At 43.0% G+C, this 21,984-nt stretch overlaps 1 pseudogene; it reads left to right on the top strand.

Annotated features, from left to right (window-relative positions):
• The first annotated feature begins 14,525 nt into the window (after positions 1–14,525).
• On the top strand, positions 14,526–20,929 carry LOC120713411 (annotated as a pseudogene).
• Positions 20,930–21,984: the final 1,055 nt, after the last annotated feature.

Genomic DNA, 21,984 nt, shown 5'->3' with positions numbered 1-21,984 from the left:
CTAATCTGATCCATCGGATCCAGATCCGACGGCTCTGAGCGATCGGGCGGGAGGGGCGGCGGCGCAAGTCGCCGGTGGCGAAGCAGGGCAGCGGCGCGCGGCGGCGGGTCGCCGGCGCTAGCCGAAAATGGCCATCCGGGCTCGGATTTGGCTTGGGTTTGCCCTGGGAGGACGAGGAAGTCATGGTGAACTCGATTAAGGGCTCGGTTCAGGGCTACGCGGAGCAGAGCGGGGCGCACCGCGGCGGCGCGGGGACAACTCGCTCCGGCGAGCGGTTGGGGCGGCGAGAGAACGCGAGAGAGAGAGAGGAAAAAGAGAGCGAAGTGAGGCTTTACCATGCGGAAGAGCTTCGGGGATGCTCTAATGTCGAGTAGAGGCGGCGGAGCGGTGAATCCGCGTCGAGCCCGAGCTCGGCAGCTCTAATGGCGATGGTGGGGCTAGGGTTGAGGGCAGAGGCGGCGCGAACTCGATGAGGGGTTCAAGAGGAGTCGAGCGGCCGCTACTTATAGGGCGGGGGCGGGTGCCTTGGCTTGCGGGCCAAGAAGGAAAGGACGGCGGGGTGACAAGTAGCGGCCGGACTCTGCGAGAGTCCGAGCCTGTGCTCGGCGCGGGGAGGAGGAGGGGACCGACAGGCGGGGTCTGCGTGGCAGAGATAGAAAGAGGGAGAGAGGGGGGATGCGCGGAGTTGGGCCGGGAGAAAGGGATAACGGGCCATGAAAGAGGAGCTGGGCCGGCGATGAGTTTTGGGCCGAGCGGAGGAAAAAGTAAAAGGCAGAGAGTGGAAAGGTTGGGCTGGGCCAAAAAGGAGAGGGTAAAGGGGAAGGATTTTGCATTTTTAATTAGAGTCAAACAAGTTCAATTTAAACTCAAACTCAAGGAATTCAAATTCAAATTGAAACACAGACAAATAAATGATGCACTGCAGCATGAGTGCAACACAATAAGAGCAATCTTATTTAATTTGGAAAACAACCAACATATATTTTCTTTTACAATAACTTCTCTGTGAAGAAAGAAAAAAATGTTGGAAAAATTTAAAATTATGAGAAAATTGATGTTTTATTTTAAATTTTAACCACATCCTGAAATCCAAAAATTTCAGGGTGTGACATCCAACCAGCCCACTCCTTGGCCCAAGTCCAAACCCTATTCCTTATAACCCTAGGGAGACCCCCCCCCCAAACACCGTCCCTCTTCTCCTATTCGAGCTCCTCTCCCTAGCATCTCTCTCCCTCTCCACAGCACCCTTTTCCCCTCTCTAGAACCTCCTTCACAGCATTAATAAGCAAGGGAGAGGAGAAAAATGGACTGAGGAGGAGAGAATCAGGATGTGGTGCATCTTGGGAGTAGACGTGCTTTTCCCCACCCCAATTCTGCTGCCCTAGGTTTGAGGAACTACCAAGGTGAGGCGAATCCACTTTTAGCCCTGCTAATTGATGTTTTAGATGGTTCTTGGTCGTGGGGATTAGTGGATTAGTGGGGGGAAGCACGGTTTGATGGCCGATCTGAGGTTTGCTGTTCTGTAGCTCGGGCAGTGCTTCTGTCGTTGCAGTTTTGGCAATCTAAATGATTTTTCCTCCAAAGGTGGATTATACAAAATTTATAGAGGTTTATGGGATCTAGCTGCTGTCAAAAGTTCACATTTTTTGGTGGAGTATATCATCAGTTATTGACTGTTGTTTGGGCGCTGTCCCTGATTGTTCAGATTTGGACAGTAGCTGTTCAGAGGTGTGTTAGCCGACCTTAACCATAGAATTCGTGGAAACCCATAATAAAAAAGTTGTAGATTGCCCAAAGATGCACATGATGTAAAAATTTGAGAATTTTTGGACAATAGGTTTGGGAGATATGAATTTTTACATCCTGCTGCCCGGATTTTCAGACAGATTATGTTCTTCATTTTAGCTGCAGTTTGACCCCTATTGATGTCATATTAAAAATGTAGCACCTGTACAGAGTTGTAGATCCCTCCCTTGGCTTTCTAAAGTGTGCTCTTTTTCAGTCATACCATTTGTAAATTAAAAGATACAAAAATGTGAAGCAGCAATGCTGCATTTGCCTTGTGACTCTTTCGATGTTTGGGTTGGACGATGGTTTGGGAGGGAGGGGCGTAGGAGCGCTTTATTTATTTGAATGCTTGTGGTATGAGTTGTTATCTGATCTTGCTCTGTCAAACAGGTGGTAGTGCCTTGGATTGCGCCTAAAGCGGTCGTTTCTTCGCTGGAGGCAAGTAAACGCAGCGGTGGTTTGCTATGAGCTTTAATTTGTTATTTATTCTACCTCCACCTTAGAAATTCAGATCCACAACTAATACAATATGATCTAATTGATTGTGCTCTAGTTAGTTTGTTATATATTCTCTATGGATCAATGTGAATATCTATGTTCTCTATATTTATGGCTCGATGATACTATGTTGGTGAAATGGAGTGAGGCCTATTCTCTATCAAGAGAAATGCTTGTGGACATATATACAGTTTGCCTTTACTTTATATGGCATTTGCATTGCATCTCATTCATTGCATTGGCATATGGAGTTATGTCGCAAACCTATGGTTCCGACCGTACCGGTACAACATCGTTTATCGGGCATAACGATGCAGCTTCATACCTTGTTGGGTATATGGCAGGAGACATGGCATTGCATTGCACTTGCATTGCATTGCATTTATATTATGATTTGGGATATGGGATGTGTGTTTTGGAGTATGGCTTTGGGAGTTATTGGATGGAAGTGATCCATATCTAAGGATTGGTGGTGTTTAATCTTATTCTTTATACTGTTGTATTATTTGATTCGATATATCTTATTATTCCTCTTTGGTTCACCTGTATTGGAAATTTAATTCGATGCATAATGAACTTGTAGATTAAATAGCTTGTTAAAGCAGTTTACTTGCTGAGATCTCGCATCTCACACCCTCTTTTATCTTTCCAGGTACTCGAGTGGCTTTTGCGTGAATGGGGTGGGAAATAGCAGCTCACGTCACTCTTGCACACCTTTGTCGAGATTAACTTATGTTGTAATATAAGAAGTGTTAGAATTTGTTTAGACTAAAACTCTAGACTTGGGGATCATATTAGTTGTTCCTAGACTCCGGTGGTGTTATCTACTCTCTATGATGTTTTATCCCGTTAGTGTGCTTGTTTAATCATATATCATGTTATGGTGTTTCTTCCGCTCGAACTCAAAACAAGGGAGATGCTGCCAAAAATTCTTCTTGGCTTGATATATGTTGTTTTGGTGGCATCCTGGTTAAGGCATGTTTAGGGGTGGTACACTTTCATTACAAGCTTTGGGCTCAGGAACGACATTAAACAGCATAAAATTTAAAGTTTAGTGTTTTTATCATCCTCTCACAAATGGTACACTACGCAACGGATAAAATGATTAAAACGCAAAAGCAATGATGTCTTGCTCAAAGACACCATCGCGGTCACAAAGACCTACTCCTCTCCCGCGCTGGGATCGCAGGATAGAAATGGCCAAAAACAATTTCCGACTCACCTGCTATTTAGTTTAGAAAGCAACATGAGTACAAAAGGTACTCCCAAGACTTAGGCCATTAAATATACAAGGATTATGCAGGGAGCTCTAACAAATGAGGCTTTATGGTTAAGTATTATTGCATAAGCATGATCTCTCTAAACTAACAGCTCTCTAGCAAAATTAATTATTCTTGCCTGTGACTTCTTTCTCTAGCCCTACCATTATTCCACCTGAATCACGAAACTACTCTTCCATCAAAACCGAACCGTACAAGGAATAACCGAGTAAGTGTGATGACTCTGATACCACTTTTTCCTTTCGTGTCAAGTTATATAAAACTCTAAGCATGACTAAGAGTCTAGTCAAGTTGAGTAATTATTTGCCTAACATGTGACAAGAACAAGGGTAAGCAAATCAAGGAAGGGTAGTAGGAACAAGAATACAACCATAAACATAATATATAACCCAATAATAACTAAATGAGATAACTAAATTAAATCAACTAAATGCGTACAAGGACTCATGCTTAGCTGCATGCCTTGGTTCTCTTCAGGCACAACCACAAACTTTATGCCAGGCTCGGGTTCAATGTTCTCGGTGGGCTCGACGGGTTCGCAATTTGACATTTTGATAACTATAATGCATGAATGAGTGTATGCATTAGCATGGTGCCATGGTTTGTGCATAAAATAATAGACATGAAGAATGTATAGTACATCATGCGATGTTCTACAACATAAACACAAACAACACCAATCAACCACTTTTATACACGTTAGCAAGAACACCTTAAGGAAGAATTATCAACCAAAAAATCATACAACCACCATAAATCATAAACTAAATTGAGCATGCAGAGGACACCACAACAATCTCATAAGATTTGGATTTGCCTACTCTAAACAAGATAATTCATAAAGGACATGCAATTTAGATCAAATAATTTCCATAAAATTAACACACTAGATACACAGCTAGTAAAAGCTAACAAAAGCTATTTTACCATTTATTAGTTTTCAATAAATAGTTATGCAATAAACAACATTTCATGCAGCTAGCAATCAATCAAGATAAAACCCTGACAAACCCTTGAGATTCACAAAATCGAATCTACCAATATATAGAGATATGAACCAGGAACCTAACTAAATTAAGTTTGCTATTTTTAGAGCATCAGAGAATTAACCAAGTATTTAACTCACTTTTACAAGAATAAATCATAACTAAATTATTGTAACCTAAACATACAAAATAATATTTTTTACTGAGTATATCTATACAATTGGCATCCAACAAAAAAAATTCATATTTTTTGTAGGTCTACACAAACTTACATGGATTTTTTAAGTTTACAGGTTAAATAAAAACGCGAAAACGTGAGGGATGTGCTAAGTGCACGCGAATCTGGCGCTCCCAGGGGCCGATAAGTTAGTCCAGGAGGCCAGGCGGACCTAGGCTGAGTCAAGGCTGGGCTCTGGCCTTGCACCGCGCCAGAGCGCGCCCATGGCGCGGCCAGCACGCGCACGGCATGGCAGCGATGGCGGGCGATAGGAGCAGAGCCGGCGAGCGCGCACGGGGGAGATGTGAAGACGGCCGGGGAGCTTCACTGCAGCTTGGACATGCAGAGAGAGATGGAGCAAGGGGCGGTCCGGCAAGCAGAGCCGGTGGTGGGCGGAGGTCGGCATGGGGAGTCCCTGCGGCCAGGTTAGCGCCCAAATCGGCCGAGCAAGGGAGGAGTAGGTGCGGCTAGGTTCGGGCTGTCAGAGCGTAATAACATACGTCCTATGTGGTGGTTTGTATTCCCTTAGGTGTTGTTCGATGTGTCTCATCCCCTTCTGGAGGGGTCCCTGTTCGCCCTTATATAATCCGGGGGAACAGGATTACATGGAAAGTCCTAGTCAAGTTCTATTAGGATCCTAGTCGGAGGAGTTCGGCTAGTCTCCGTATACATCGACTAGTTCTACTCCTATTCGGGTAGATACAATAGAGGCATGGCGTATCCATGTGCTATTCCCTACTCTAGGATATTCCACGCCTGTGAGCAGTCCCGCTGCCAAGAAAGATCACCGGGGTCAAGGATTTTAGGCTGGCCGGCAGTGGGGAAGAGAAAGATGGCGGTGGCAATGGCGAAGTTGGGGGCTAGGATTTAGGGCAAGGGCCAAGCTGGGATGTATTTAATGGGAGGAGGGGAGGTGGACGGGCACGGTGCACCGCTTTGCCGCAGCCAGGCTGGCCCAGCCAATGGCCGCCGGCGTGACGCCGCGGTGTGGCCCAATCCAGGGGCGAGCAGCGTGGGAGGCTGACACGTGGGCTTGGGGTGAAGGGAAAAGGTGAAATGATGATTCAACTTTGAAATTCAAAAGGTAGTACTTCCCGAGCTCCAAAATTCACCAAAATGTAGTTGCAGCAAGATAAACACACCAAGAACGCAATGCAACAACAGGCACCCAAAACTCTATTTCAAATTGCTCATAGTAAAATAAACAATAGTGCAGTTTTCAAACTTTCCAAGAATTTTATACCTCGGTTAGCTGCCACAAACTTTCTAAAATCATCATTTTAAGTCTAGTGTTTGAATAAAATTTTTGGGGCTCCGTTGCATAGCAAAAATTAAACCTACTTCACAACCAAGCACTCAAACATGGCACAAAAATTAAATAGCTTATGCCAAACACATGCACATGATGCTTTATTATGCGCTAATGATGCTCATTATGCAATTGCTTAAGTGGGCAGGTGCTTATTATGCGCTAATAATGCTCATTATGCAATTTTTGGGTCATGACACAAACACTTGCTACAGAGGAGACCTATAGCACGCACACAGTGAGGAAAAAAGAATAGCAATTTACTGCTCTCTACTGGCACAAGCAAGAAACAAAAGCAAGCCAACTTGCCTCGCAAAAAAAAACTATGAACTAAATTCGCGACCTCAAGTTCATTTAGTCAGGAAGCCAAAGAAACTACTCAAAAAGCTAACCAAAGCATATAAGCAACGATTAAATAAAGGAACCAATAGTTGATTTATTGAAAAAGTCTAAATTACTCCCCTCGACTATAGCCAAAGTTTAGATAACCCCATAAACTATTATTTGGTTTATTTTACCCCTAAACTATACTATTTGGTTCAAATTACCCCCTACTATAATTTATCTTTTTTTATTTCTCTATGCATATGTCGAGTTTTGAGTTGAAATTTTATAGCATAATAGTGCGCACCATAACACATATTAGAAAAAATAGATCATATTTTTTATTATTATTTTGATAGGTTAAAATATTTAATAATAAATTAATCATTGGAGTATAAAATTATATGAAAACTAATGGGAAAAATTATAAAACTTTTCCTAAATATGCATTGCGATGTCCACTACTACTCTGCAAAATTTGAAATTAAAATTCAACTTGTGTATGGAGAAACAAAAAAAGATAAATTGTATTAGGGGATAAAATAAACTGAATGGTATAGTTTAGGGGGTAAATTGAACCAAGTTATAGTTTAGGGGGTTATCCAGACTTTAGCTATAGTTGAGGGGAGTAAATTAAACTTTTTCGTTGATTTACTGTAGCGTGATGTTGGCTTTGCTGCTGCTGTCGGCCTTGCTTTTTTTTTAGGAAGTGCTGTCGGCCTTGCTGCCCTCCTTGGCCCCGTGGCCTTCTTGCCCTTGGGCTGCGAGCTCTGGTCCTGCTGGTCTGCAGACGCCCTCTTGGCCCGTGCGCGATCTGCCTGCTGGTCCGTGCAGGTGGGCTGTCTGCCCCTAGCACCGGCGGACCGGCCTGCCACTAGCGCTGGCTGGCCTGCTGCTCGGCGCAGCCGGCCTGTTTCCACACTGGGGCCGCGCGCTCCATCCTGGCCGCGTGGGCCGCACGACAGTGCGCTCCGCCTTGAGCCTGCTCCGCGCATTCCCCCACCTGCGCTGCCGCGAGCGCCCCTGAGCTGGGCCGCACGACGCTACGCTGTCTGGACCTGTGACCGATGCCCCGATGTGCAGGAAACAGAGAACCGAACAAGAACATAAAGAACAGGTTCAAACTTCTAAACCAAAATTTCTTTCTCTGATGTTCAAAAGAAAAAAAGAATTTCTTTCTGTGCATAAACAGTTCGAGCTAAAAGAGCCACCTGTTCAGCTCCTCATGGATCGATAGATATAGGAGTGAATTCAAAAAGTCTCAAGCAAACATCATGAATTTGAAGAAAACCCTAGGGACTTCTACGAAAAATGATTTTGAAAAAACTTCAATTTCAGACTAAATCCGTGAGGGATTCGAGGGGGAATCACACGAAAGGTGCTCATAAAGATCCAACCAACAAAAACCACCCAATAATTTTACGGGATTCAGACCGAAACGGGATTCAGACCGAAACACGAAGAACGAAAATTCTCCAAAATGACATAAAAAATCTCAAATAAGATAAATCTCCAATTCACAAGAGATGGGATAATTGAGCATGGATTTGAACTTTGGATTGCATTACTCTATCCGGTTACTAGCCACTCCTATCAACAATCAAAGATTGGATGGCAAAAAGATCACTCGAAGATCCATTCTCCTTTCTCTCTCTAAAACCCTAACAAATCACTCTCACAAATAAATGAGAGAACGTCCCAAAAAAGCTAAGAGATGCAAGAGGTGGCTGCCCATAACAGCCTCTCCGCATATATATAGATGTTGGCTAAAAGACCAAAACACTCTTATATGAAGCAAACAACCCAAATACCCCCTCAGAGCTGAAAGCATCCAACTTTTTCTGAGACCATACCACTCAAACCACCGGACATACACACTCCCTTCATGTAAGGAAATCAGTTGCTTGTATCCTAAGAGGGGACGGAGTGAATTAGGCAATCTAAAATCTTAACCTATGGCTCTAACTAGTTTGCACATAAGCTTAAACTAAAGCATGTTATCTAGATATGAAACTACGGTTCTTCTAGTGTGAAACCCTCATCGCAAGAGTCTTGCAACATATAGCCAACCCTAACAAGATACTACTCTAAGAAAGTAAACACTCTCAAGTTGCAAGTATGAAATGCGGAAACGTAAAGAGAGGATTTGAGGATGCAAACTCTTGATACAATGATGTATCCTGTGGTATCGGTAGGCACTAAGCCACCCCTAGTACACTTTGTTGAAGCACTTAATCAAGAGTATTGCTGCTCGATAACCAAGTCTCTTCCGGAGACCCCTTGACTTGCCACTAAGGCTAGGCCACCAAGGCTCACATCAAGTTCTTGGATACTTTGATCCCGCTTTCCACTAAGGAGCTTCTCCATAAAGGATGGGGGTCTCCACGTCTCTCGCACAAAGCCGTCAACACTGCTCCACACCAAGCCAGAGGGTCGATGACTTGCCGGTGAGTCTTCACGACTCCAATATCCAGCACACCAAGATACAACTTGGGTTCACCCAAGAACCACGCACAAGGATCAGCACCTTGCTCTCTCACACTCTCTCTAAAGCTAACAAAGCATTCACACTTACAAGGATGTGCTAAGGACTAAGGAGGTGTTCTTCAGTGTGTGTGTGTGTGTGTGTGTCTCTCTCTCTCTCTGTGTGTGTGTGTGTGTGTGTGTGTGTGTGTGACTTCACTCAACTCCAGCAACCTCAAATGACCTGGGGATGAGATGTATATATAGCCCAACAAATTAAAGTAGCCATTGCCAGTAGCCGTTATGCCAAAATTGCATGTAGCATCAGTTCAACTAGCCACATGCGTCAGTTCAACCGGTTGCACACAGTCCTAGCTAGCCGTTGGACTTTCTGGATAGAGAATAGAAGTGGATGAATCTATTGTTGAGGCTATCAAGGATTGGGCACCATTGCAGCCCCTTTGAATGAGCTTACAAAGAAAGGTGTTGAATTTTGTGGGGTAAGTCATAAGAGAAATCTTTTCAAGAGTAAAGAATTGTTTAACTTCATCCCCATTGCTTGCTTTGCCTGATTTCAATAAATCTTTTAAGATAGAATGTGATGCCAGCGGGATAGGTATAGGAGGAGTCTTAATGCAAGAAGGCAAACCCATAGCATACTTTAGTGAGAAATTTGGTGGTGCTCAACTGAATTACCTTGTTTATGGTAAGTAGTTGTATGCTCTGGTTCGTGTGCTCTGGCAACAATATCTTTGGCCAAAGGAGTTTATCATTCTGATCATGAGGCTTTAAAATACTTGAATGGGCAAGCAAACTGAACTGTAGGCATGCCAAGTGGGTTGAGTTCATTGAATCTTTCCCCTACATTGTCAAGTATAAGAAAAGGAAAGAAAATATTGTTGCTAATGCTTTGTCTAGAAAGAGTGTTTTTCCTTAATCAATTGGAGGTCAAGGTCCCAATATTAGAAAGCATAAAGAAATTATATGCCACTAACATTGGTTTTGCAGAACCATACTTGAAATGTAAAGAAGGAAAAGGATGGGACAAGTACCATTTGCATGACGGATTCTTGTTCTAAGCTAACAAGCTGTGTGTTCCATATTCTTTCATTCGTTTGCTTTATTGCAGGAATCACACATGGGAGGATTGATGGGTCACTTTGGGAGAGAAAAGACATACATGCTGCTCAGCGACCACTTCGCTGAAGATGAAGCATGATGTGGAGCGTTTGGTGCAGTGATGTACCACCTGCCATAAGGCTAAATCAAAACTGAACACTCCATTCCCCACCCAAAATGCTCCTTGGGAAGACATAAGCATGGATTTTATCTTGGCATTACTGAGAACTAAGAAGGGGAGGATTCAGTTTTTATTGACGTTGATAGGTTCTTTAAAATGGCACATTTTATCCCTTGTCATAAAAGTGATAATGTGTCGCATGTAGCTAACATGTTTTCTTGGAAAGTTGTGAGGCTACATGGAGTGCCAAGGACCATTGTTTCAGCGTGATGTGAAGTTCATGAACTATTTTTTGAAGACATTGTGAGCCAAGCTTGGGACAAAGTTGTTGTTCTCAACAACTTGTCATCCACAAACGGATAGACAAATGGAGGTGGTGAATCGCACATTGTCCATGCTGCTATGTACGATGGTCAAGAAAAATCTAATGGAGTGAGAAGATTTCTTGTCCCATGTTGAGTTTTCATATAATCGAGCAGTCCACTCTACCACACAAACATGCCCATTTGAGGTGTATGGCTTCAAACCAATCATGCCACTTGATTTGTTGCCACTTCCATTCAAAGAATGTGCAAATATGGAAGCCTCGAAGAGAGCTGAATATGTGAAGGGAATCAACATGAAGTCCAAGCAAGACATTGAGAAGAAATCCAAACACTATGCTACCAAGGCAAACAAGAACTGTAAAAAGATGATCTTTGAACCTGGAGACCTTATTTGGGCGCATCTTCAAAAGGATAGATTTTTGGAAAAAAATGAAAATTAAAACTGCTGCCATGTGGAGATGGTCCATTCAAAGTCCTTGCAAAGATAAATGACAATGCATACAAGATTGAGCTTCTAGGAGATGATTATGCAGTGAGCTACATATTCAATGTTGCTGATTTATCTCTGTTATTTGGTTCTGAAGAGTCAGAGTCGAGGCTGACTTTTTTTGAAGAAGGGGAGGATGATGAGGGCATCACACATGATGTACAAGACAACCCACATGATGTACAAGACAATGATGTCTACAAGGGGCCGTTGACTCGAGCAAGAGCACAACTACTATAAGATGAGGTGAATCTAGTACTTAATGAATGTGAATATGTCACTACTAAGAATAGTTTACTGCCTAATGTAAGTGCATTTCTTGTCCTTAGGTTCGCCATGGGAAGTCTGTTCAAGTGATATTGCAGTCCCTGTGATGGCACCCGATTTCTATAACAAAAGTTCAAGGCAAGAATTGTACCAATTAAGAAGGTTTCACCAAGATTATCCTGTACTATTGGACATGTCTTGAAGTCTACTTCAATGCATCTGACGGGACATCATTTGGAGCTCCATATTAAGAATTATGGCTATTAGAGTGAGCAGTGCTCCAGGCCCTTGAGGTTTTAGGATGGGCCTATTTAGAACCCACTTCAGCCTAGCTAGGAGGGTTGTTCCTAGTATAAATAGCACCTTATCTACCCTTGAAACCCTAACAACAAATTTGAGAACAAAAATAAAGAGAAGTCAAGTGCTCTTGTCCTTAGGGTTGTGCCATAGCTGCCCCTTGAGGATTGAGAGTTTTCTCTACCACTTGTTCTTGTGTATCCTTGTGATTTGCAAGAGCTTGTATACCTTGTGGTTCAGGTAGGCATTGATGAATCGTGTGGTTGGGAGAAATCATTTGTCATAGTGGCTGGCTAGAATAGCTGTTGGTGCCATCATTTTCATCGGGTTGCACAGATCAAGTTATCCCTCGAGATCCTACACGAGAAGATCGGGCAAACTAACCCCTGTATCAGCTTACTAGCACTACATTAAATTAGGAGGTGCTCATCCTACCAAAAAAGAGAGAAAGAAATGACACTACGCACAAACTTCCCGTGCCACAAGCAACCTGCTTGTTCCGTGTAATGCATGTATTAGCATCTCAGGGTGTAAGGGAGATACACAACTGATCTTAAATGTGTAAGGGACTACTCTTCATTAGGGATTGATATACATATTTTACATTATTTTTGCATATATGTAACACTTGCTTACTTTCTCTGTCGATTATTATTAACTGCAGGACAATCCACCAAGAAATGAGTGGCAACTCCATGCAAGGAACTTCTAGAAGTAGTCGTTGATTTATGTCGTTTCATTAGACACGAAATGATCAACCCAAGGGGCACCTTTTTAGCAAAGACCACAAATTAGCAATGGAGACTAAATGTTTTGGTCTTCGTGAGTGGGAGAACCAGCAGCAACGTGCCTCCTCTAGTAGCATTAGTAAATAGGAGAAAAACATGCATTCGAGCTTCAGTTTTAATGATGTACTATAATTATGCTATATATATTCGTAATTATTTATGTTTATAAAACATGTTCCATAATCATCACTATAACATTCGGTCGCGAACTAGCTTGATAGATCAAAATTGACGAGAATCCAAATTTTTAAAAATAGCGGGAAACAGAATTGAAAATTTCAAATTCATATTAGTATATTTTTTGGTGGGAACACATTTCCAGGGACGGGCCACCCCCTCACCCATTGTAGAGCTGTATATTTAGCTGTCTATGTGTGTCAAATAGATTCAGCTGTCTTAACTGTTGTACATACCCTCACCGGAGCTTCCGGAGTTTGTTAATGCTCTAGCCAATTAAGCATTTGGTGCACGTTAGTTGTCCGTGAATAATACCGTATCGTACTGTACCGGAACAGATCCAAGAGTGCATTTTGGTCGGGACCTGTCACTTGTCAGCTTTGACATTTTAAGTCGATCTGCTTCCCTTGATCTTCTAATGTCCTCAACGTTGCCTCTTGATATCTTCAATTGAAGTGTAGGATTTTCCAAGCCCATTACTCTAAATACATGAGCTAGACACGAAGCCATGCATGTCTAGCATGTCCTACCATCGATTGAGTGTGGCTTGGCGCACTACTAGATTAGACCGACAGTGGCTGCATCGCGTGGTTTATACTGATAGTGACTGCGTATCGCATGGTCACAGTTCATGGATTTCGGGTATAAATATGGACTATGCATGGGGGTGAGCACCCGGTGCAATGTACTCATCCAGAATTAGTAATCCAACTAGCGAGGAGAGCAAGGGAGAGACAGATAGCATCCTTCGACCACGAGCCCCCCGTGATGTTAACTCCTACCAAAAAAAGAGAGAGAAAGAAATGACACTACGCACAAACTTCCCGTGCCACAAGCAACCTGCTTGTTCCGTGTACTGCATGTATTAGCATCTCAGGGTGCAAGGGAGATACACAACTGATCTTAAACGTGTAAGGGACTACTCTTTATTAGGGATTGATATACATATTTTACATTTTTTTGCATATATGTAACACTTGTTTACTTTCTCTGTCGATTCTTATTAATTGCAGGACAATCCACCAAGAAACGAGTGGCAACTCCATGCAAGGAACTTCTAGAAGTAGTCGTTGATTTATGTCGTTTCATTAGACACGAAATGATCAACCCAAGGGGCACCTTTTTAGCAAAGACCACAAATTAGCAATGGAGACTAAATGTTTTGGTCTTCGTGAGTGGGAGAACCAGCAGCAACGTGCCTCCTCTAGTAGCATTAGTAAATAGGAGAAAAACATGCATTCGAGCTTCAGTTTTAATGATGTACTATAATTATGCTATATATATTCGTAATTATTTATGTTTATAAAACATGTTCCATATCCATCACTATAACATTCGGTCGCGAACTAGCTTGATAGATCAAAATTGACGAGAATCCAAATTTTTAAAAATAGCGGGAAACAGAATTGAAAATTTCAAATTCATATCAGTATATTTTTTGGTGGGAACTCATTTCCAGGGACGGGCCACCCCTCACCCATTGTAGAGCTGTCTATTTAGCTATCTATGTGTGTCAAATAGAATCAGCTGTCTTAACTGTTGTACATACCCTCACCGGAGCTTCCGGAGTTTGTTAATGCTCTAGCCAATTAAGCATTTGGTGCACGTTAGTTGTCCGTGAATAATACCGTATCGTACTGTACCGGAACAGATCCAAGAGTGCATTTTGGTCGGGACCTGTCACTTGTCAGCTTTGACATTTTAAGTCGATCTGCTTCTCTTGATCTTCTAATGTCCTCAGCGTTGCCTCTTGATATCTTCAATTGAAGTGTAGGATTTTCCAAGCCCATTACTCTAAATCCATGAGCTAGACACAAAGCCATGCATGTCTAGCATGTCCTACCATCGATTGAGTGTGGCTTGCATCGCGTGGTTTATACTGATAGTGACTGCGCATCGCATGGTCACAGTTCATGGATTTCGGGTATAAATATGGACTATGCATGGTGGTGAGCACCCGGTGCAATGTACTCATCCAGAATTAGTAATCCAACTAGCGAGGAGAGCAAGGGAGAGACAGATAGCATCCTTCGACCACGAACCCCCCGTGATGTTAATTGCTACACCAATACCCCGGCATGTTGGCTTTCGCCCGCCAACAACTGAGGAGCCAAGGCGTCAGCGCTTCCCGCTGCTACGCCCCCAGCGGCGGCGGCGTGGCACGTGCGGTATCAGTTTTCTGAACCTCAATAATAAATGCACGGATGCATAAAATTGGTGATTTCTTATTGTCGTTTTCTACTGAGTTTATCTGGGCATCTAGTTTTTCTTTATGTACGCACCAACAATATTCATACTGATTATTCGATGCGAAGTAAATTCACTTTCATGGACAGTTTTAATTTGTCATATACTGACGTTCTAGAAAGAAATTAAAAGAAGGATTTTTCAAGAAAAATCGGCCCTCACTTTCGTGCTTAGGTTTCACTATTCATGAAACTAAACAAAACTCTTGATGTCGTTAAGAGCTTAAAACTTCATGTGCATGAAACACATTTCACTATGAAAGGGATTTTTCAAGGGCGGGTAAAGTCCATTATTAGGGGTGGGTACCGCACCAGACCCTACTTTTCGCAGCTAAAAAAGATGTTTGAGGGGGTGGGTAACGTACCCACCCTGAAAATGCATTTTCAGGAGTGGATCATCCCCACCTGCCCCTGAAAATGCATTTGTAGGGGCGGCGGGTCAGACCTGCCCTAGGAATAGTAATCATTTCCAGGGGCGGGTGAGGCGTCACCAGCCCCTACTATTTTTAGGGGCGACAGGTGACGCCATCACCCGCACCTAATAATATATTTTTGGGGGCGAGTCAATTGCTACAGTAGCTCCGCTCTATTAGTAGGAGCGGGACGTTGCTACAAATCTTTTTTTTTTTAGTGTATCACCTATCTGGTTTAGGACAATCTATTCTTTTTTTTTACAGAAGTTACTATGTGTTGTCTTCAGAAAGTAACTTTTTACTGCGTGAATTCATGATTTGTTTTGCATATTTGTGTACCAATAAATTATGGGGGTTTGGCGTTCTTGCCCATACTTTAAAGTGAAATAGTGATTTTGCCTCTACTTTTTGAATTGTGTGAATTTATCCCTACTTTTTGGATTTTTCCTCAACGGAGGGAGGATCTGGGAACGTGAGTTTGGGGATGAGAAAGGATAGAATATTTGGATAGGGTTAAGGGTTAAGGGTACTACAGTCTTCCCTATTGCTCTAAATTTTTCTCCAACTTATTTTCATTTTCTAGTGGGCATCCAACTAACAGAGTTAAAACTAGGGTAAACGATGTCTTCATTTTTAAAAGCGGGGGCAAAATCGCAAAGTTGAAAAAAATAAGAATAAAATCCCCATTTGAGATCCAAACAGGGACAAGAACATAAAAATCCCTAAAATTATACTTTCAAAAAAGTACATCAAAAGAAAAATATAATAACTTCGGATATATTAATGGCCAAACTTTTGAAATTCTAACCACGCACAATAAAGACATGAAATCAAATGACCCCTACAAATCCAAATGAAATAACAAGGGCCATTCTTGGCATGTCTGGTTTGTAGGGTTCATCGTGGAGGCACTACAGAATGAAGCACCTGGGGCAGTTCCACACAAACCAGTTGTCCGGAAGACACAACATAAGGTATACTACTTCAAACTCATGCCTTTGATAAGGGCATCAAATATTTGCACACAAATAGCAGAAAGATGCATATCTATGAACAGCACTAATCTTCATTGCATATATAAAGGGAGAGCCAAGACACATCCTGGTTTCTTAAAACCAGCTGGCCTCTCCTCGCCTGTCCGCGTTTGGCGGCTTCGCGAGCCCCTCCACGGAGGGACACGTGGCCCAACGGGTCTGGCAAGCACCTCGCTTCCTCGTGGCCTCATGAGCCCCACCTGTCTCATCCTCTATGAGATGCATAAGATTACGTACAATGCATATATTCAAACTAAACAAAACTTTTTCGTGCAAATTAACTGTCCAAATCATATTTTAATTAATTACACCTTTATCTTGAGATCATGCAAAAGGGTGCCTAGCCGGATTGGTTAAGTGGCCTCAGTAGTACTCCTCAGGTCTTGAGTAAGGGCCCCTGTGTAAGGGTGGGGCAGGAGTTCAAAGATTTTCTCGACTTGCGTGAAAGGTCTTCTTCTTACATTAATGCCCGAGGCAGCTTGCCCCTCGCAGATTGAGTTTTTCTTATATTGAGATCTTCAAAAGTAAATCACACTTGCCTACAAATGCCTAGCAGTGGGCAATACCTTTTGTGACGACGACGGCTGCAGTCACACACAAACGTATAGACAGCCCTAAATCATGTGCCAAAGAATAAAAATGAACAGAAAAGTCGATGGATAGGGAACTTTTTTTTCTTCTTTTCCTAAGTTTGTTAATGCTCTCATTTGTAATGACAAAAAAGTGTGTTATATTTTTAGAAAAACATTATACTCATATTTTTGTAGACACTAAAAGAAAAATATTGATAGGACATGCAAAGCGCGCATTATGTTCTAGTCGAGGAAATGACAGGCCCCGTCAGAGAAGCATTGAGGTCGATGGGAAGCGGCGATATCAGTTTCTCCCCATATGACACAGCATGGGTCGCGCTTGTGAAAAAGCAGGATGTTGGAGAAGGCCCGCAGTTCCCCTCATGCATCGACTGGATTGCTAAGAACCAGCTCCGAGATGGCTCATGGGGCGATGACGCCTTCTTCTTAGTCCAAGACTGGCTCATCAACACCTGTGCTTGCGTCATCGCTCTGAAAACTTGGAATGTTCATAGAGACAAGTGCAACAAAGGTAGAGGCGTTAATAGCTTGTCTAATAATCAATTAACTATTATATTGATGATGACTTTCCTTATGGAGCTAATATAATATTTTTTTTCTTGATGTAGTCACCTCACAAGTAATGGTATGAACTTGATCTGTTGTTGTAGGCTTGTCATTTATCCATGAAAATATAAAGAGACTACCTGAGGACGATGAGAATTGGATGCTGGCCGGTTTTGAGACAATCTTCCCAACGCTGCTAGAGATGGCCAAGGATATAGGCCTTGACATGCCTTGTGATGAGCCCGCGTTGCAAGACATATATGCGAAAAGAGATATAAAACTCGCTAAGTTCGATAACTACATATGCTTGTCGGCTAATATATTTTGGATTCTTTTTGGTATAATTTTCATCACAAGACATCGCTAAGTACTTTTTGGTACATGCACTCAGTAACCACACAAACAATATTTAACCTGTGTTTTTCATATTTATATAATTTCCACATTCTAGGACAACCCATCGTGTTTAAGGGTGTTTGGTAGGAATTTTGAAGAAACATTCACCTAGATCTAGAAAATTTGTTGTGGGAATCCTACGTCTATATTTTGGTTTTCAAGCGGCGCATGGATAATTTTTGTTTCTAGCTAACCAAAATGTTTGGCTATCTTACTTGTAGGATTCCTAAAGACGTACTGTACTCCGTACCAACCGCTCTGCTTCTTAGCTTAGAGGGGATGCCAGGTTTAGACTGGGACAGGTTATTCAAACTCCAGTCTCCAGACGGCTCCTTCCTGTCGTCAGCAGCTCCAACAGCATACGCTCCTATGCAAACAGGCAACAAGAAATGCCTCGAGTACCTTACCGACATCGTCGACAAGTTCAACAGTGGAGGTGGGTAGAGTGAACGAATAAATACATCTCTTAAGCTAGTCTCAGTTGGGAGTGTCATCACAAAGTTACCAAAACTGTGAACTAGGTAAACCAAGCTGGAGGAGTGTCATGGTGATGATACTCCTCTCACGTCTCATGAAACTACCTCTCCTCTCTCTTCGTAACGACTCTGTCACTTCAACAATTAAATTTAATTCTTATGACACTCCTATGATACTACGTACCATTGAGATTGGTCTTATTACTTATTAGCTGTAATATAATTGATTTTCTCTTCCGATCCATAACTTTATTTTCAGCACCCTTTGTCTTCCCTGTGGAGCTGTACGAGCGCTTATGGGTTGTCGACCGGTTGGAACGGTTGGGCTTATCCTCCTGCTTCAGGAGCGAAATTAATAGTAATTTAGACTATGCTTACAGGTAATTAAAATAAACCCAAATGGCCTCTCTGCTAGCTAGGATCATTATTTCTATTCGACAGGGTGATTAATTCACCCTCTATCTTGAAAAGGCACTGGAATGATGAAGGCATAGGTTTTACTTGGGACTGCATGGTGAGGGACATCGATGACACGGTCATGGGTTTCCGTCTCCTCCGGCAGCACGGCTACCAAATCTCCACGGGTAAGAGCAACTCCAATAGGACTGCTAAATTTGGGTGAGCAAATGTCCATTTAGAAGCCCACTTCTAAATTTTACTCACCCAAATATGGGCCTCCACTCCAGCAGGCTGAGTAAATTGGGCTTTCAACAGTTGGCAGCCCAAATAGAGGGCCACCAAATTGGGGGGGGGGGGGGTGGGGGAGAAATTTGGAAGGCCTACCAAAATGACAACCTATTTGCTCCCCCTGCTGGAGATTGATTTTTGATGTCCACCGACTAAATTTTTATATGGCAGCCCATTTGCTCTCCCTACTAGAGTTGCTCTAAGCAGGCTGCATTGTGCATTACAGATTTAGTTACAGTATTATTCGGCAACAAATCTGAACCTTAATTATTCCAATTTGGATTATCAATGTACATATACAAATAAAGAGGCCTTAAAGCGTTTCGAGACGAAGGATGGCGAATTCATGGTGTACCCGGGGCAGTCCAACCAGTCGGTGAGTGCGATGTACAACCTGTACTGTGCCGCCGACCAGGCCGCCTTCCCCGGCGACGACGGTGTTGTCCAACGGGCCAAGGTCTACAGCTACGGGTTCCTCCAGGAGAGGCGTGCCGCCGGCGACCTCAACGACAAGTGGATCATCTCCTCGGGCCTGCCCAGTGAGGTCGCTTATGGCCTCGACTTCCCCTGGAAGGTAAATCTGCCGCGCGTAGAGACGAGGATGTATTTGGAGCAATACGGTGGCACTGACAATGTGTGGATCGGGAAGGTCCTTCACAGGTACTCATATTTCATTCCAAGCTTAATTAGTTCCCAACTCTGTACACTCGATTAACTCTGTATGTCGTAGGATGCATCTCTTCAACAACGATCTGTTCCTCAATTTGGCGAAGGCCGATTTTAGCAACTTCCAGAGACAATGCCGACTTGAGTGGCAAGGCCTCAAAAGGTGATGAAATGGAACTCCTCCGATCCAATCTAGTTTGAATTCTTGCCGGTCGCCTTGTGCATTGCATCCAGCTTTGTCCCCAAGCTATCTACTTACGTAGGGAATGATCTATCCTGTATGCAGGTGGTGTGAGAAAAACAATCTTGAAATGTATGGGGTGACTCCACAGAGGGCTACAAGAGCCTACTTCCTGGCAGCAGCCAACATCTTCGAACTAGACCGAGCGGCGGAGCGGCTGGGATGGGCGCGCACAGCGGTGATTTCCCAGACCATCTCTTCGTGCTTCCTGAGCAGCAACTCTTATGCTACTGAAAGCATGCTGGAAGGGCTCAGTGGTGAACTCACTAGTGAAGGCCACAATATTGCAAGGTTTGAGCATAGCATTATACTAGTTTTTTATTTTGGGAATTCAGATGCAACCCAGGCGAGTAGCTAGTAAATTTTGTTGTTGATTCTGCTGATCCTAAATCTGAATCCTGTGAACAATGTACATGTGTTGAATGCAGGCGTGAAGGGAAGTATTCGACGACGGAGAATGGCCTCCTTAATGCACTTCGTGAGCTGATCCATCTCTTTGCACCTGGAAAAGATGCTTCTGACAATCTCTGTGAAGCTGTAAATTCGGACACATCATCTCTAATTTTGGCTTCATGATGAGGATTTTAAACAAAATTATCCTGAAACAAATGACAGAAAAATGATGATCGAATTCATCCATTTTTTTGCTGTTTTCAGTGGAAGACATGGCTGGCGGAATCGACTTCGAACAGTGGCCATGAATCATGTGAAGGAAACACAGCACTGTTGTTAGTTCGCACAGTGGAGATCTGCTCAGGGAGACACTGTTCAGCCAACCAGAATCTGAAGCTTTCCAAGTATTCCCAGCTTGAGAAGCTTACCTCTTCCATCTGCAGCAAAGTTGGCTCTAGGATTCTTTCTCAGGTTGCGCCGTGCATCATCACAAAATTATTACACACGTTCTTTCTTGAACTCTACTAATTCACTTTTCTTTTTTGAAATATAAAACATTTAAGGTTAATGAGAATGGAACAACCAAGGACAACACTGAGAATCTAGAACAGCGAGTAGATCAATAGATGCAAAAGCTGGCGCAGTGTGTTTTTCAGACCTGCGACGCTATATGCAGCGTGACCAAGCAGACATTTCTCCATGTGACTAGGAGTTACTGCTACGTTGCTCATTCTTCATCTGAAACAATCGACAGTCACATCTCCAAGGTCATATTTGACGATGTCGTTTAGGGCAGTCCCAACCTACGATGCACGGATACTTGCGAACCCTCACATATCAGATACCGATACTCCTCCAATACTTACGGGATACTGATACTCCTCCGATACTTATCGGACAAGTATCAAATAGTTTAATAATATTTAAATAAATAAAATAATATCGATACTTTGTCGACACCTTTTCGATTCTTTCTCGACACCTCAAAACCCTAACCCCTCATTAACTATGTAAATACACCATCTATACACGCGAGACCTATGTAGTAGTACTATCTATGAAATGCCATGTCACATAGACACCGCTTGAGAAACTATAATTCCCCGTGCATAATCTGTAGCTGTGGTTACAAAATAAATTCCTCCAATAATTACATTTCTCCTCACCCTATCTCCTCTTCCTGATCCCCATTCTTTAATTCTATCGCGACACTAGTAAAAAAATGATTTGTAGCAACGTCCCAATTTTTTTTAGGGGCAGACCAAAATATCACCCATTTCTATGGGGCGGTGGTACTGTAGCATTTGAGCCGCCTCTGAAAATCCATTTGTATGGGTTGTTCACGCCCTCAGCCGCCCCTACAAATGGGTGCCATTTTTATGGATGGGGGGTTGAGCCGCCCCTAACAATGGACTTTGTAGGGGCGGTTCAAAAACATACCCGCCCCTATAAATATCTAAAAAAATTTGGGCACCATCTTCCTCCTTCCAACCCGGATACTTATGGTAGAAATCCGGATACTCTAGACAAACGTTCGGACATCCGATCGCCGAACCGGATGCTCCGGGTATAAGTCCGACATCCGATCGCCGACCAGGATACTTTGAGTCTAAGTCCGGATACTCCGGACATAATGGAACGGCGACCCAAAGACTCCGTGTTTGGCAGCGACTTAAATGAATTTTGTGAAAAAGTTGGAAAATCATCTGTAGGGGCGGGTGGGGTCATCACCCGCCCCTAAAATGCATTTGTAGGGGCGGGTGACGCCCCCACCAGCCCCTACAAATGATTTTCCAACTTCTTCCAAAAATTCATTTACGTCGAGAAAAATAGCAAAACACATAAA

Source organism: Panicum virgatum, chromosome 6K (assembly GCF_016808335.1).
Source record: "Panicum virgatum strain AP13 chromosome 6K, P.virgatum_v5, whole genome shotgun sequence".
NCBI classification, from domain to species: Eukaryota; Viridiplantae; Streptophyta; class Magnoliopsida; order Poales; family Poaceae; genus Panicum; species Panicum virgatum.
The sequence above is the reverse complement of the archived record's forward strand: the minus strand, read 5'-3'. Positions and strand labels throughout refer to the sequence as shown.